The 16,212-nt window shown below is 38.6% G+C and overlaps 1 protein-coding gene across 1 annotated transcript in view; it reads right to left on the bottom strand.

Moving 5' to 3' along the window:
• Positions 1-12,654, bottom strand: part of nck2a (NCK adaptor protein 2a) — a 33,953-nt gene extending 21,299 nt beyond the window's left edge. Inside the window, exon 1 of the mRNA XM_023405347.2 lies at positions 12,407-12,654. The gene's annotated coding sequence lies outside the window, so the exon portion shown is untranslated. The remainder of the gene's footprint in view (positions 1-12,406) is intronic.
• Positions 12,655-16,212: the final 3,558 nt, after the last annotated feature.

Genomic DNA, 16,212 nt, shown 5'->3' with positions numbered 1-16,212 from the left:
AATCACCCAGTGGACCGCCAGCTTCATTTTAAAACTACCTATACAGGGGATAACTTGTGAAAGAATATGTTGCGCAATGAGCTCATGCGACAACACAGTACTGAAATAGTCCTCCAAAACTCTCTCACCCCCTCTCTGCTTCCCTTTGTAACACAAAGCACTGCTGACTCTATCCCAGCTTGAGCTTTACCATCTCTTTGTACCCTCTGCTCCATCGGTCTTCTTTCTGCTCCTCTCTCAGCTATGGACCTGAATTATTCTCTTTGATCAGACGCTACCTTGAGGCTCACAAGAGATAACAGACTTATGTAGAGACAGCAATGCAGAAAAACTGGTGCAACACAATGCAGACCTGTTGAACGCCTTTGTCCGTCGTCAGCCACATGTACATGTGGCTAATTTACTCAAAGCATCTACTTTACAGTCAAATGCTGAGTAGTCACAGTGAATATTTTTAGTCTGTTCAACAAACCAGAAACAGGCTAAAGTGGATAATACATACTAAATTGTGTAAATCATTTCCTAATGAAGGTGACAGAAGTCCAGATATGCCTCAGTCACATATTTTTATCCTGACTCTAAGGACAAACATTCATTTCATTCATTCTTTTTTAGGTTCAGCTTTCTCTCACACCTCTGGAGAGCTGACACAAAAGCTGTCCTGGAAATATGTCCAACACCAAGACATCATCCCAAAAGACTCTAGGGAAGAAAAGCCCTAAACTGTGATTAAATGCATAGTGTTTGTTTAAAAATATATATAAATGTTCTGAAAATTCAATGAAGCGAGTCCTGTTTTGGATGGGGAAAAAATGAGTTATAAAAAAGGTAGAAAGTTACATCTTACGTTTGCAATCTTACTGAGGTGTCCCCGGTCTGTACAACCTCAGTTCCAGAGGGGAGAGATGGGGAAAAGGAAATGGCTAAAAAGTGTAAAAAGTGAACCAAATGTGGGATAACAGCAATTACCGAAGCAAGAGTCAGAAAAACAACTTGCAAGTGGCCAAGAAACATTGAACTGTTGATCAATTGATTACTTGTTTGGATATAGACAGAATAGCCCAGTGTGATGTAATCACTACCAACAGTCCAAATCCAACAGATATTTAGTGGATTTTTATAAAAATCATGTAAAAACAGAAGCATTCAGCATTTCTGTAATGAAAAATAAACTATTAATTGATTAACATAATAGTTTCTGATTCATTTTGTTTGGATTGATTGATTGACTAATATACAACGGAAACTGTGAGCAAATCTGTTTAAAAAAAATATTTGAGCAAAACGAACTTTTAAAACTTCAGCTGGTTTAAAGAGACTCAAACTTACTGTGGCAGGAATATGAGAGTTTTGTTTTCAGCAAATGGAAAAGGTGAGAATTTGTCAAATATTTTCAGAGAAGAGAAAATATTTTCTAGAACATTTATCCATGTTGTTTATTTTCCATGAACGGCTGTTATTTTCCATGACTGACTGAAGAAACAATCTAAATTTATCCAGGTTTTCCGAGACACATGGGAACTCTCTCTAAGGAGCATGAGCAGAGAGTTGTTGCCGGTATCCTGCTCGACTTTCTTGCATATGTTTGTTTGTCTGTGTTACATAACCTTGTGTTGACGTCAGAGCCACCGGGGGACCGGGGCAGTATGTTGAAAATGGAAACGGCATATGTAAAAGCCATATCTCTTTTACTTGTATGCATAAACCACAGATGTGTCAGTTCCTGGGAGCCATGCTTCAGCTGCAGCGTGTCGCTGGATGCTTTCACTCATTCACAGCATCAGAACTGGCTTTGTCAAATCTCCGGAGAAGACTCTGACCTCTGCAATGACATTCTGCCAGTAGAAACAGGAAACAGCCTGGTTTTGTACAAAGGTAACAAATCTGCCAGCCAGCACCTCTAAGGATCACTATTTAAAATGTTTTGTTGTGTTTGTTTCATCCGTAAAAAAACAAACAAAAAAAAACAAAAAAACACGTACCTGACTATTTCTTGGCTGGGATGTTTTGGCAAGAAAATGAGTATTTCAAAAGATGTCAAACTACTCGCGACAGAGACTGTGCTGGGATCCTTCCCTGCTTTTAATAATTAGAATAAACACTAATTAATACCCAAGTTTTTAGTTTTGTTGTTTTGAAAAAAAAAAAAACCCTGCAAATAAAGATCCCTAAACATAGGACACTATATTGATGGTTTAAAATGAGAGTGTTGGATGATAAGTGCACAAATATAGACACAAGCATTTAAACCTGCGATAACTAGTTTCTTCGGCCTCTTGTGGGCGGCGGAAGACGTGAACAGACAGATCTCTGTAGGTTCGTTACTACTAGCGACACCTCTCAAATTCATCACATTGTTTTCACATCGTCTTTCGATACATTGCTATTGTGTAAATATTGATTATAGCTGCTTCAAAGTCCAACTTGTATAATGTTTCCCATGACCTCTGCTTCTGTTGGATTTCACCTGACACATGGTGAATATTTGTTCAGCTGCTTAATTTAGCCTCTAGTGTTAAATACCAGAATTCCACCAGCAAGTCCAGCACAGGGCAGGTAACACCTGGCTGAATGCTCCCTGCTATGGACAGAAGAACACATTTTCAAGACACCTCTAAATCATATGGACAACTTTGCTCTTTCACCTTTCAGCTGAGGGCCAAAAAAGGCTGCGTTTGATGTTATCTCCATGCTGTTCAGTATCTAAACAGCTTCTTTAACACTTCTTCTGTACCTATTATGGTGTTCTGCACCATCGGATATCATAGGTTGACATTTTACAATATACTCGAATGCTGCCAGTGATTTAGCGTGACTTGAGCACAGGATGGCATTTCTGCTTCTCTGACATGCAGATGATATCACCCCTTCCTCTGAACTGCTGCCACAGAAAACTGCAGCGAAGCACCGCACTAAGGGAGCATTAGCCGGCAGCTCTCCACGCACTGCTAAGGAAGACAGAGGTCACACTCAAACAACTGTGGATCTGCTGAGCCAAAACAGCAGATAGGGTAAACAGATGTCCTGCAGTAAGTGTATATGACTGTGCGTGTGTGTGTGTGTGTGTGTGTGTGTGTGTGTGTGTGTGTGTGTGTGAGAGAGAGAGTGCAAGGAAGAAAGACTCCACAGGCCAAATACTGTGTATGTGTGCAGTCTTGAATTCTCAGGAGAACCCTGTGGCACTCTGAGCTATACGTCTCATAAATAAAGCAGGATTTCCTTCAGCTGCAGCCGCGTGTGTCAGAGAGAGAGAGAAAGAGAGAGAGAGAGAGAGAGAGAGAGAGAGAGGGTGCAAATGGATTAGAAGAGGCCTATCATATTGCTCAATTCAGTAACCGACTCACCTCCCATGCACGCAACAGCAGCACATTTCAGGAGAAATAACTGAAAAAATTATATCTTTACAGCTGGCATGTTAAAAATTACATGAACTGGTGATTTCACTCGATAATCTGCCTTAAAATATTTAGAAATATTTAGAGCGGAAATATCAAAGTTGAACTGTTGTTTCCAGAGCATTAATCTGTCCTCATCCAGATTTCATGAGCACTGAATTATCAACCATGATCAGCCAGACTGTTGTCCAGATGGTTGGTGTGACTGATTTTCACTGAAGTTCAGAGAGGCTGTCACATGACTTTTGCTAGTTTTTGAACAATATCTATCCATCTATTCATCCATCCATTGAAAAGACAATTACGATAAAAAAAAAAACTAATACAGTTACAACCTAATCATTTCAAAGGTCAATAATAATCAGTGGCAGCATAATCAGATTGGTATAAAAAAATATGTTACAAGCCAATTGGAGAATCAAAACCTAACAACAAGTCATTTTAAAGGCAGCATTTCAGCTGGGGAATTTTCAGCTGCAGATAAGGGTATGGTATTCAAACAAAAAACATCCCTGAGCTAAAAAATGCAATGTGTTGTATTGGTGGAGGTGCACTGCTTCAGGTACTGGTGAGACAATGAAAAACTATCCAAGAAGTCTAACTTTAGTAAGAGAGCCATGATTTTAGCAGTCGGCAATAAACCAGAGCAGAAAAAAAGATCAGAAAACATGGCTTTCCAGTGATATGTGACAGGAAGCTTTTCCACACGACCAGATCAGATGTCTGATGCAGATATGTGGCTACCATCACTTAGTTGTTCTGTGTTGTGTCTCGTCTCGCTCATTGTGTAATTCTGTCAACATTGTTTAGCTCCTGCGTTGTGGAGGCAACAGAGGTGGTGGCAGGAGTTTAATTCCATCCCCATAATCCCTCTCATAATGCATGTCCTCGCAAACGCACGCACTATTGATACGCCTTCAGAAGCTGTCACTTTCTTTTTCTCTGTGTGTAGTGTTAGTATTTCCTTTAAACACAGAGATTTCCCAATTATTGTGTGGGGAATTATTTTGAAACGCATTCCTAATTGTCTCCGTCATGAGTCAACAAAGATCTTGCTCTCAAGTGGCTGTCATAATAATGGAAATGCTTTAAATTCAAGATAAGCAACTTGCCATCCTGTCGCTGGATATACGTCCTCATCCTGTGCATTATTTTAAAGCTACCAGCAGCCGGACAGTCACATAGATACAATTTCAGATCACTTAAGCTCAACAAGTCACTAGACCTCTTCAAAGTTTGTGTTCTGATACACACTCACTACACACTTCTGCTTTGACCATGAAGCCACAAACATTAGTAGTCGCTGCTACAAATATTACAGTTGCACAGAAGCTCTATGGCACTAAGGACCAATCTCTATTTAGTTATCTGAAGAGGATGTTAAGGGTGTGGTGTAAGGTTGAGGTTTGATGGTATTTTTCAGTGTCGGTCTGATTAAAGGTCAACACTTGAAAATGAAATAATCTTGATTAAATAACTGAGACACTGAAATAACAAGCGTGGCCAACTACCTTTACACAACTTCCTCTCACAAGCTACCGGCTCCTATTTCTGAAGACAACGATTCAGATTCATTAAGTTGATAATCTTACATAATGATAAAGGAAAAGAAACTTTAACTGGGTTGATTCCGACTCCTGAAACTGAGGCGAAATAACTAGATCATTTTGATTGAGATGACTCATCACTCTTGTTGTACTGCAAGAATATGCAGTTCACTCATGGTTGTAGAGTGTGTTCACAGAGTCAGGTTTCTTTTCCCTCACAAACAATATTTGGATGACTACAGACACCAAGAATATTAATCATATTTTAGCCTGTCGTCATTGATAGGATACAACTGACGGTGATGTTGAGGGGAATGTTATTTTGCAAACAGAAGACTGGATGGTCACAGAGCCTGCACACAGGTTTTGGAACTGGGGTGTACAGCACCTATGTGCTACTCCTTGGTGAAGTTAATTGCCGGACAACATTAGGGTTAACAGTGCATAGTTAATATGACATACCAAATAGGGGGGGGGGACTTAGAAAATAGACATTTGTTAAGATCAAAAGGAGGAGAACTGTCTTAATTTTTCCAGGGGAATGTTTTATTTCAGCTGAAATGAACATCAAAACGAGCTGAAGGGACAAGGTTGTCATAGAAATCCAGAAATCAAGCACGTGTCTGCCCATCACAAAATGTATTCAAACCCCTATTAGGAAAAACACTCAACAAATGTAAATCATAATATTTACTCGAACACTGGTGGCTCTCAGAGCGTCCACAGGAATGGTGAGAGACGTGGGCTGCGATGCTCCAAGGGGAACTTGGAACACGGATCATTCTGTGGAATACAGATAAGCAAAGCCCTCGTGCTCTGGGTGAGATAACTCAATGTTTGTCTGCATACTGCCGTTTTGTGCATCAGTACAGCTGAAGGGGAAAACGTCCACTTAATTAAATTAATTAGAGCATGAAGGGCCTGCCGAAGCCTCTGCAGAAAACAACATGATGGAACAAACTTACCAACAACAGCTTAACTCTTTTCATGAGTCACAGAAACTCTGATGATGTAGGAGCTACAGGCTTCTCTCCATTTCACAACTTTTACGCTTCTATGATACAAATGGAGTCTCAATTATTCTCCTTCCTGATTAAACTGCTGATTATTTTCTAGGGATGCACCGATGTTGATCCAACACCGACAATGACCTTGTCAAACGAAGCAGGTATCATCCAAAACATCAGCAATCCACATCAAGTACAGTCTTTTTTCCCGCTCCTTTCATTTATAGTGGTAAGCTTATTAACTAATTAACACATTTTAATGAAAAAGCAGCAGTAAGCCTTTAGCAAACATAACTGAGGATTTACTCTTTTTACTCTAATTACTTTTCCTGCACTGTTATTCAGCGATGTTGTTTAGCACATAGGTTCGGTGTGTGAAAAACATATGGGGCCACACACAGGTGAAGGTGGTTTGTGAAGAGATGTAGAGGCATGTAATTAAGCTGAGGGAAGCCTTTTCCAAAGACAGTGAGTGCAGCATTGACTCCAGTCATCATTTATCACAGCAGCTCAGTGCTCTCTGTCAGGTCTATATCTGTTCACATAGCAGTACGCCTACCGCACAAACTGTGTGTGTATTAGACATACAAAGACGTGTGATGATGCGTCTGCTGTCAGTCATGAGACTGATGCATTGTAATGTCTCAATTCCATAAACTGCACGTTACCACAGAGAGAAATTATCTTAAGTCAGTTCCACACACAGAGGTTATATTTTGCATTTTGGGTAAAACAGCATTGCAGTTAATTTGTTAATTTTCTGCTAATTTCTCATTTTCTTTAATTACATGGCTAAGTCTTTCAGCTCCACTGTGTGTGTGTGTGTGTGTGTGTGTGTGTGTGTGTGTGTGTGTGTGTGTGTGTGTGTGTGTGTGCGCAGAGGCACCTAACGTCCTGAACTTTTGTCCAAGTTTTACACTCTCCTGCTAAGAAGTGTTGGGTTTCACCCTCAGTGTTTCCACTATATACATTTTGCAGTGGCAGCCTGCAGCCCCGGCTCCCCACACTCTCTCTGAAAGTACCAATTTTCTGCTATGTAATATGAACCCCATACACACAGAAGCACAGTGCGAGGGAGCCATTGACCCTTGATTGCCATTTAACGAGCAGTTCTCAGTCCGTTTGTGAATTTATGGTCATGTTTCTCTGCGGAGGGAGGGGGGAATCAAATTAACAATCTGCAAAACAATCTCCCTGAAGACCTCAGGAGATTTAAAGAAATCTTATATCTGCTGTATCATTCCATGAGTAAGAAACGCTGCCTGCTTTAGAGATGAAGGTTCACAGTCGGCTGCCATTCCTTCCGTTTTTAAAATAATATCCCTCCTACTCCCACATTCTTATGTTTCCTTCATCATCATGTTTCAAATTCTTGAACTGCGTTGCATGTCTGATCCCCTCTCATGCCTTCTCAGGCCTTGACATCATCATGCACCATCCACAGATTACAAAGCCCACAGCTGTGGCTTTGTGGACAGAGTGAGTGTAATGCTGAGATACTGTACCACTGTACTATAAGCAGCTCTACTTGTTCCCAGTTTCCTCCCTCCCTCTCGCTCCTTCCCTTCCCTTCCCTTCATGGTCTCCCCCTCAGTGTCCCAGAGAAGGATTAGGCCTGGTGCCCAGTGGTGACACAGGGACACAGAAGCCAACACACTGTTGGTTCAGTTGTTGGCCATGAATTAGGAACACTCAAGCAGGGTGGCGGAGGAGGGAGGTGATGATAGAGATGAAGGATGAGGAGGACAGAAAGGACAAACTAAAGAACAAAAGAGACGCTCAGGACAGACAACTGAAACTCTAAACTACTGATAAAAAGAACAAAACAAAGTCACAGAAAACTAAGGTGTAAAATTACAAGCATGCCTGGATATCAACTGTGTTTTTAAAACAGGTTTTTAGAAAACTCCGCGTCTGCAGCCACACTCCCAGCTCAGAGAAGCTGTACCTAGACTCGCCAGTGCTTTGAGCTGAATGCTTACATCAGCATGCTAACATGCTCACAATGAAAATGTTTAGTTGCTGATGTTAAGCAGATATTTGCCATGGCCACCAGCTCACTTGCATGTTAGCAGGACAACATAAACACAAAGTACAGCTGAGGCTGATGGGAATTAGGAATGGGGCTCAAAGGTGTTTTATTGAATCAGAATCCCTTTGAATCCCTATAGTGAGTAGTTTGTCTGGTGGGGAACGGAGACGTCTTTTAGTTAATAAATGTGATTATTATGATAAACTATGATAATTAACTATCAAACCTAAACCATGGACATTCTACTATGCTGGCGGCTTGTAGGGATTTCACCACACATTCTGTCACTGCTCTGACATTAATTTCCTCACTCACTTTTCCTTTTGCTGCGAGGGGAAAACAGCGTTTGCTCCACAGTGGGGGCTGTGCTGCAGCTGCAGAAGCCATAGAAGCTAGAGTAAAAACAAGAGTCAAAATAATATTCATTCTACTTCAATATTCAGTGAATATCAATGAAATAAATCATGGGTGATTTGCATGCACAATGGGGACTCGTTGCATTGCTACAGGTCACAGAATCTGAATATGGTGAATACACGACACTCGTCCTCCTTAAGTTCTTACTTGAACACTTCGACTGCAGATAAATGTTTTAACAAAGGACTTGTCCTTTCTCCATTCGTTGTGAGTACCGTCCTGCAGATGTTACATTTAGCAGCTGTTTCATTGACCTGGGAACGTTTAAGCTGGTCCGCCATGTATGTTAACAACAGTGTCAGTGAGTCATCATTCGTCTGTATACGTCACCCTTCTTTGCTGATGACTGTAGTGCCAGGGAGAGACTACAGAGACTCAATGTAGAGCATTAAAGGAATATTTCCATAAGGAATTCATGGCTGTGGAGCTTAAAGAATCAGAGTAATTTAGTAACTTGCAACCGGATCCAAAATGGAAGTGACTTTTGGGCCCCATTCCTAAAATAAACTAAAGATTTAGACAAATTAAATATTTGACTTAATGATGGTGCTAGATGAAATGTGAGGCAATCACCAAATTCATTAAGATTAATTGTCTGCGAACGATGAATATACAAACTTTTGTGCCAATCCATCAAGTAGATGACCAGTGGTCATTGTGCACTTTCTGCTTCATAGTGACATTAATCCTCTTTAGCTTTCTAGATCACGGGGTCATAGAATGGGGGTCCATTGTCATAACTGTATGTACTCTCAGTTTAATGGCTACCCATTCCCAGGATTACAGATGATTACAATGACAATGGCATGGCCTTTATCTCCCTATCAACATGATGTTCTTCATGAGTATCGCTCTATGTCTCCTGACTGCCCATCTGTGCCTTCACTTATTAATTCCTTCTCCTCTGCTAGAGAGATTAAGATTTCCTGAGGGAGGCAAACAAGAGACTTTCCACAAAGCCAAAATACAACGATCTCTATTCCTTACATGGTTTCCCCTGCCGTGCTGTGGCTTCCTGGAGGACGACTGCAGCTACTCAAAGTGACAGATAAGTCTCAAATTTTCAAAGGCACTGTAAACTATTTAGTCATAAACAGAGGCAGACTGTCATCGATATATAAAAAATTGTGTTATTTCGTTTGAAATGCCCACACAAAAATTAAAAATACGCACACATATGAGGAAGTGATATGTCTCAGCATTATAAATATCAAACCCCATACTGTCATTAAGTGATTTAAAGTGACATATCACATAATCTATTTAGAGTTCAGAGGACAATGCAATCGACATTAAAACCCTTTTCTCACAAGTCAGACATTTTTCCTGCTCTTAAAATTAGTATCTTAAATGATTGAACTACCAATTACATTATTAAAGTATGAATTTTTTATTGTTACGTATCACAGACTATTAAATTTATAAATATTAAATTGCGCTATGTGCAGTCCACATATACTAGGCTAATATTTCCTTATATGCACAATGCTCACACTACTTTATTACAGAAAAAAGAATTCTTGTTAATAACCTAACGTCATTTTCCACTAACTCCCACTCAAAAGAACGGATGAACTAAACGTGTGGGCATTGTGTGATGTTTAATCACTCAGTGTGTGAGGACATTTGAGGTCCATTAAGCATCATATGACTGCAGAGTAATTAGTCTCGGCTCATAACTGCGCAATCAAACATAAAGAAGACAGGCTTTGGCTTATTATCTAATCTGTGAAGCTGTGGCTCAAATGGCAAATCTGTGTGTCAAGTGACTTAAAATGACAACCAATGAAAGAGAAGGAAATATTTTTTATCATGCAAGAGGTGTTAGTGGAACCAAAATTAAACCAGCCAAAACCAAAACTGGAAATAGGACAACATTTACACTCTCACAAAATTCAGGACAGCATTATGAAAGTTAAATTCATAATTTCAGTTTGTCATCAACCAACAACTAACACCGAACCCAAGCCTGCAGTATCCCCTTAAATCACCAGCAGAGTATCCTTTGCAGCCCTCAGCTTCCCGAAATCCATTGCGGATGGTGCGCTCACATGGTCCATATCAAGTTACAGAATTTGGAAACTACCAAACCGCATTTTATTTACCTGGAATGTGTTTCCATTGTCAGTCACTGGAAAATACACCGCATGAATTGGACCAATAAAAAAAGGTCACTTCAAGGTGTGAATAATGAACGCTGGGTGATAACACCTCTGTTTGTTCTTTTTTATCAGTCTGGATATGTTGTTAATCATTACATGGTTGTGATAATTACTTACACACAATATGAAGTTATATCCTCTATCATTAACTTGGAGTATTCTTTGCAAATTTTTAATTATGTCTTGAACATAAACACTGTAAACTCTGCAAACGTGCTTTAGTTTATCTATTGCATTTATCACTTAACCAGCTGTGAGGGAGTAACTTCCTGGATGTTAACTTTTGAATTTCTTTATTAATTAATAAAGGGCCAACTGAATGCACCATTAGTTTTTGTCTCTGTCAGGATAAGAAAGGCAATTCACAGTGACTCATTTGGAAAATCTTCCTCTATCTGTCCTCTGAGGGTGAAAAATAGCCAGCAAAAAAAATAAAAATATAAAAATAATAAAAAAATATTCAGCTCACTATCAGAGAAGAATAAGCTCAAAAATTACTTAAACAATTAACCATCTGCCATAACAGTTTATGGTGTATTTTCTTTTTTCACTTACTGCGTCAGCCCTAGAACAGGGATCAAGTTCATGGAGCTCATTATCAAATCTACCACATCAAACAGTGCCAGGAAGTGCTCATATCTCTTATTTCAGTGAAAGTAGTCCTTAAGTCCTTAATTTTTAAATGTCACTTAAAACTGTAAAATCATCATTTTTAAATTAACTAGCACAATTACCTTTCAGATAAATGTAGTGGAGTAAAAAGTACAAATTTCCGTTTTTTTTTTAAAGTGCAGTTTTTATGGCCTTGACTAATGACGTAAGATAAGAAGTAGCTGTAATACAGACCTAGCAGTCTATTACAACACTTGCCTTCCTCATACCTGTCATACTGAACGAACCTTGTCCTAGACGTTGTGTTACCATGGTACCCTTAACAGAGGGTGTGTCTGTAAGGTGTACCATCTAAGTGTACCTGCTACACTAAAACTGCTGTGTTTGTACCTTCAAGGAACCTGAATCGTCCCTTTGCTCAAACAGTAAGAAATCATGAGTTTAGGGACAATTAGTGTGCAACTACTCCAGACAAGCAAGAAAGGCAATGCATCCTATCATTGTACTGGGAATGATGGTGAATATACATGGTGCAGTTACCATGAAGAGCCACTAGAAACATTGACAAGCTCTGCATGTGGCACCAGTAGCCAATCTATGGTGTTATGGCCAATGTGGTTCATTGTGTGAGCAATTGCGCTTTTAAGAGAAGCGCTGACATACGACATTCACTCTAGTAAATAAAAAATAGTAAATGTGAGTGTGGTTTTTTTTTTTGTTGTTTTTTTTTTTAAATAAGTAAATTACTAACAGAAATGTGGAAAATGACTCAGACAAAACAGATGTCTTAGAAATCAGAGATGTCTAAAGACCTGCTTGTGGATTGCTATAGTAGCCTGCGCTTACAGGCCTTTAAAAAGTGATCCTGTAGAAATATTGCAAAATGGGAGAGTGAATACCTTTAAACTAACAGTTTTAGTTGTTATAATGGAAAACTGAGCCATGCAGAGTGCGCTATTTAATCGTTAACAAGCCCAAATGCGAGGTAAACCGAGGTTCCAGCACAATGTCTAGTTAACAAACCACATCTGAGTGGACAAAGACCCAGCGTCAAATGTAGAGAAAAGTGACACGAGTGAGCTACCATTTCTGTCACAACTTTTACGGCTGTTTGTGATTACATTTTTGCGAGACAATACAATTTAAAAAAAGACACTTAAACAGCGCTTGACTAGGCAAAGTAGCCCGTCCAACTGCACCAACTTACACAGTTCATTTTCGGTTACAGGCTTACCTTAATGTTCACTCCAGTGAGAATGGGAACGGCGACACAGTCAGCACGCCAAAATGAAAACCTATGTAGCAAACTGTAAGTAACTAAGCCGGCGTAAAAGCTACAAAAACAACGTTTAAATCCACATTTCCTTGTGTTTCCTTTTTTTTCTTTTAAATCATGGACTGACCATGTACTGCTCGACCTATCCTCGCTTGTTTTTCTGTCGCAGGCTGACTGCCTCCACCTCAATCACTCCCATCAAGCCAGTCAGTTGGAACCAGAACTTCCGCTCTCAACTACCAAAATAAAACAACTCTTTTATGTGTAATACAATTTCAGTGGTGATGTTGACTGCACAGGTTCACATACTGGATAACAGCTCGACTTAGTTGTAATAAAAACTTGGAAGACTGAGAAAACATCTACAGACCCGACACTATACAATGCAGTACCATTAGTTCACGAGCCACCCAGAAACCAGGTTCCTGAACCACCAGTTCAGGAGCAGAAGTGATTGGTTGAGACTGGCACAAAATTAAGTGGCAACAATTCATTGATCATTTATTGTTCATTTTCAAGCAAAAAAGCCAAAACCTTGTACCAGGCTCTCTAATGAATATTAGCGAGTTACTTAGGTTTTTGACTATCAATCAGGGAGCTAAAGGAATCTGAATAATATTATAATATAATAATTAATAATTCATTTTCCCACTATTTTCTGACATTTTGTAGACTGAACACTGTATGCAGAAATTCAGCAAGTAAAACTACAGTGAATAAAACGGAATAAAATACATAAATGTAATAAAATCAGATGAAAAAAGTAGAATGAAATAAACAAACAAAACGAATAAAACAGTGTAACTGAAAAATATATTATTTTATTGGATTATTATTACAAATGCATTCAAGTTAAGCAATAGGCTACTTTAGTGTTGTATCTGGTTGAGGTCAAACTGGTTTAACTATTCTACATTTATGTCATATTTTATTGGTAAAGTATACTTTTTAGTTAATACACAGGCCTACAATTTGGTACATAAATTATAACAGATCAAATGAAAAACAAGCACAGATCATCAAATCTTAATTATCATAGCTACATTTTACACATATTGATGTCAAATTCATGAGCCAAACACCTTTTTGTTCAGTTTTCCATAAATTAAATATCTATTAAATTCTATACAAATGAGAAACCTGTGAATAACATATTTAGCTGTGTTACATTTGATGTCTTTATCTACTGTAATTATATTTTTCATAACAATATTTTATCATCTAACTTTTGTACTCCCCACTGGCATTTTATTCAGGTTCGGGATTATATATCGTTATAGATGAGCGACTCAAGGGAAGAGACACTTACATTTTGGAGGAACATCACTTGATTTCCGGTGTATCGTGCTCTCTTTGGTTGGCTTGATCGCCGGCCCGGTTGGTGATGTCACCAACGCCGGGACTAGTACAGGACAACGCCAAAGGAAAAAAGGGACAAACTCTAGGGGACAATATCGCCCCTTGCTGATGACAATGGGAAACGTGCTTTATATTCTTTTTGTCGATGTTCATCCGGTTCTGACATTTTTATAGTAGGCCTACAGGTGATTATCTTGAGAAGTCTTGTGACTCAGATGTGTATAAGAGACAGGCCTCTCTGTGAATCAACACAATTTCTCCATTCATGAATTCAATAAATGGAAGTAATATACAGTGATTAATAGAGTTATATAAAGCTCATTCATCTACAGACACAAATCTATTTTCCTCAGTTGTGGATGTCTTGAATTAACTTGAAAGTCTGTCATTTACGCCAAATGGCAGAAATTTTGAAATTCTACAAAACAACTTCAAGAAGACTTTTCTTTCTTCCTTTATTTTTTTTAATGTGAAAATCATAATATATATATATATATATATATATTATATTCAATTTGTGTTAGAAAATTGTTCATTCTCAACTGCTGTTTCCTGGATCAAAAATGAGATTAAAAAGTAAGACAGATACTATGTTATTTCCAAAATGTTGGAACATGTGACATAATGTAAGATCAAAGCAGTATTAAACAACAGTCTGATTTCAACTGTACTCCACTTCTATAACTGCTACATATTCACATTACACATGATCAACTTTTTTTTTGTTTCAACACAGGAAAATTAAAGTGTCTCAGCCAAAAGAGGAAGCACAGCAATAGATGCTTGTAAAGATACAGGAAGTAACCTAATAAAACCAGAGTTGCCAACTATGGATATTATGAGCTTCCACTATAAGGAGGCTGTCACAGGAAGGTCGAGACACATCAAATAAATACAAAAATTGCACTAGAGAAATGGGTTTTGTCCTGTTGTTGACGTGAGCTCTAAAAAAAATTAAATTTAATGGACGGTAGAATGGAAAAGGGTGTTACACTTGTAGCCTACACTCACATCGGATCAAAAACTTCACATGACATAGGTTTTAATGCTGTTAAATAAGCAGAACTTATATTTAGTGGGGGTGTGGTGAACTTTGTTCCCTCGTCATTCTCATATTTGTAACTTATATACATTGTAGAATGACTTTGACGTGAGTCAACACGAGAGGAGGCGAGCTCCTAAAAAGATGCATGTTGGTTGAGTAAACCATGAGCTTATAGCTATAGTGACAGTAGTTACATTATTACAGGTTATAGTTTAGAACTTGGTAAAAGTGAGTCAATCCTATTTTGGTCGACACCTTCTGATAGAATCAAGCTTCATCAAACAGGAAATTGCATTGAATCATAAAGTAATGTTGGTCTGACTCAGAAAGACAGTCCCTGGCAAAGTATTATCCAAATGTGCTAAAAGAAAAACTAATTTCATGGTTTTAAGTTTGTGATAAACGAGAGAATGCGAGAAATGGCCAGAATTTAGACAGTGTAGTTTGTGTATATGTGATAGATGTATGTGTATTAATAGCCTTTGTCTTTTGTCTTTTTTTTTGGTCAGTTTAAGTCAAATTCTGTTTAAATTGACATTAAAGTTGAAAAAAGAGAAAATTTGGGTTATTTGTGGCTCATTCTCTGCTGTGAACATAAAATAAAAACTAAGGATAAACTGAAAATCAGAGGGTTACGTCATATCTTTGTCCCATAAATACACTGCCAGTCTATGACAACCTCCTCACCTACACACATCTAAAATTAGTCTAAATCCACAATATTCATCCATTTTTTACCACTGTCTCACACAGTACTCATCCGTTATCAGTTCAACCCAGACAGATACACGGATACTTGTTCCCTGCTCCACAGCACCTCCACATGTCTGTTTTTTATTCCTACACTGGGGATGGGAGTAATGAAATGTACCCCTGTAAAAAAGTTTTTGGATACTCATTTTTGACTCTTGGATATGAAACTGACAGTGAAATTGTTTTGAGGGCAAAACAGTATTTTTATTTCTGAGGTAAAATGTGAAGAGTTTTTTTTGGCACTGACGAAGTGTTGAACTTCCTATCACAAGGGGGCAGAGCAACCCTGGCAGAAAAGTTCAACACTGTCTGTATCACCAAGCGTGCACGTCACACAACCTTTACCAGCTGATTGTACTACAGTGTCAGGATGTTAAAATAACCAACTGAACTTTCACCCACCTCCCCTCTCTCACTCAACACAGACAATGACTTACATACCCTAACAAATCAATTTAATTAGAAAGCAATTAGATGAATAAGTAAAAGCACATGCTTTGGCCTATTTTTTGAAGAACATTTTACAATAAGTTTGTCTGACTCAAGGATAATTGGAAAGAGCTGAGGTGCATGTTTATATCAGATGTACAGTTGGTATTATTAGATT

This window comes from Seriola lalandi, unplaced genomic scaffold (genome assembly GCF_002814215.2).
Source record: "Seriola lalandi dorsalis isolate HSWRI2012SDOR001 ecotype SW California unplaced genomic scaffold, Sedor1 jcf7180002054272, whole genome shotgun sequence".
NCBI lineage: Eukaryota > Metazoa > Chordata > Actinopteri > Carangiformes > Carangidae > Seriola > Seriola lalandi.
This window is presented reverse-complemented; position numbering and strand designations above follow the sequence as displayed.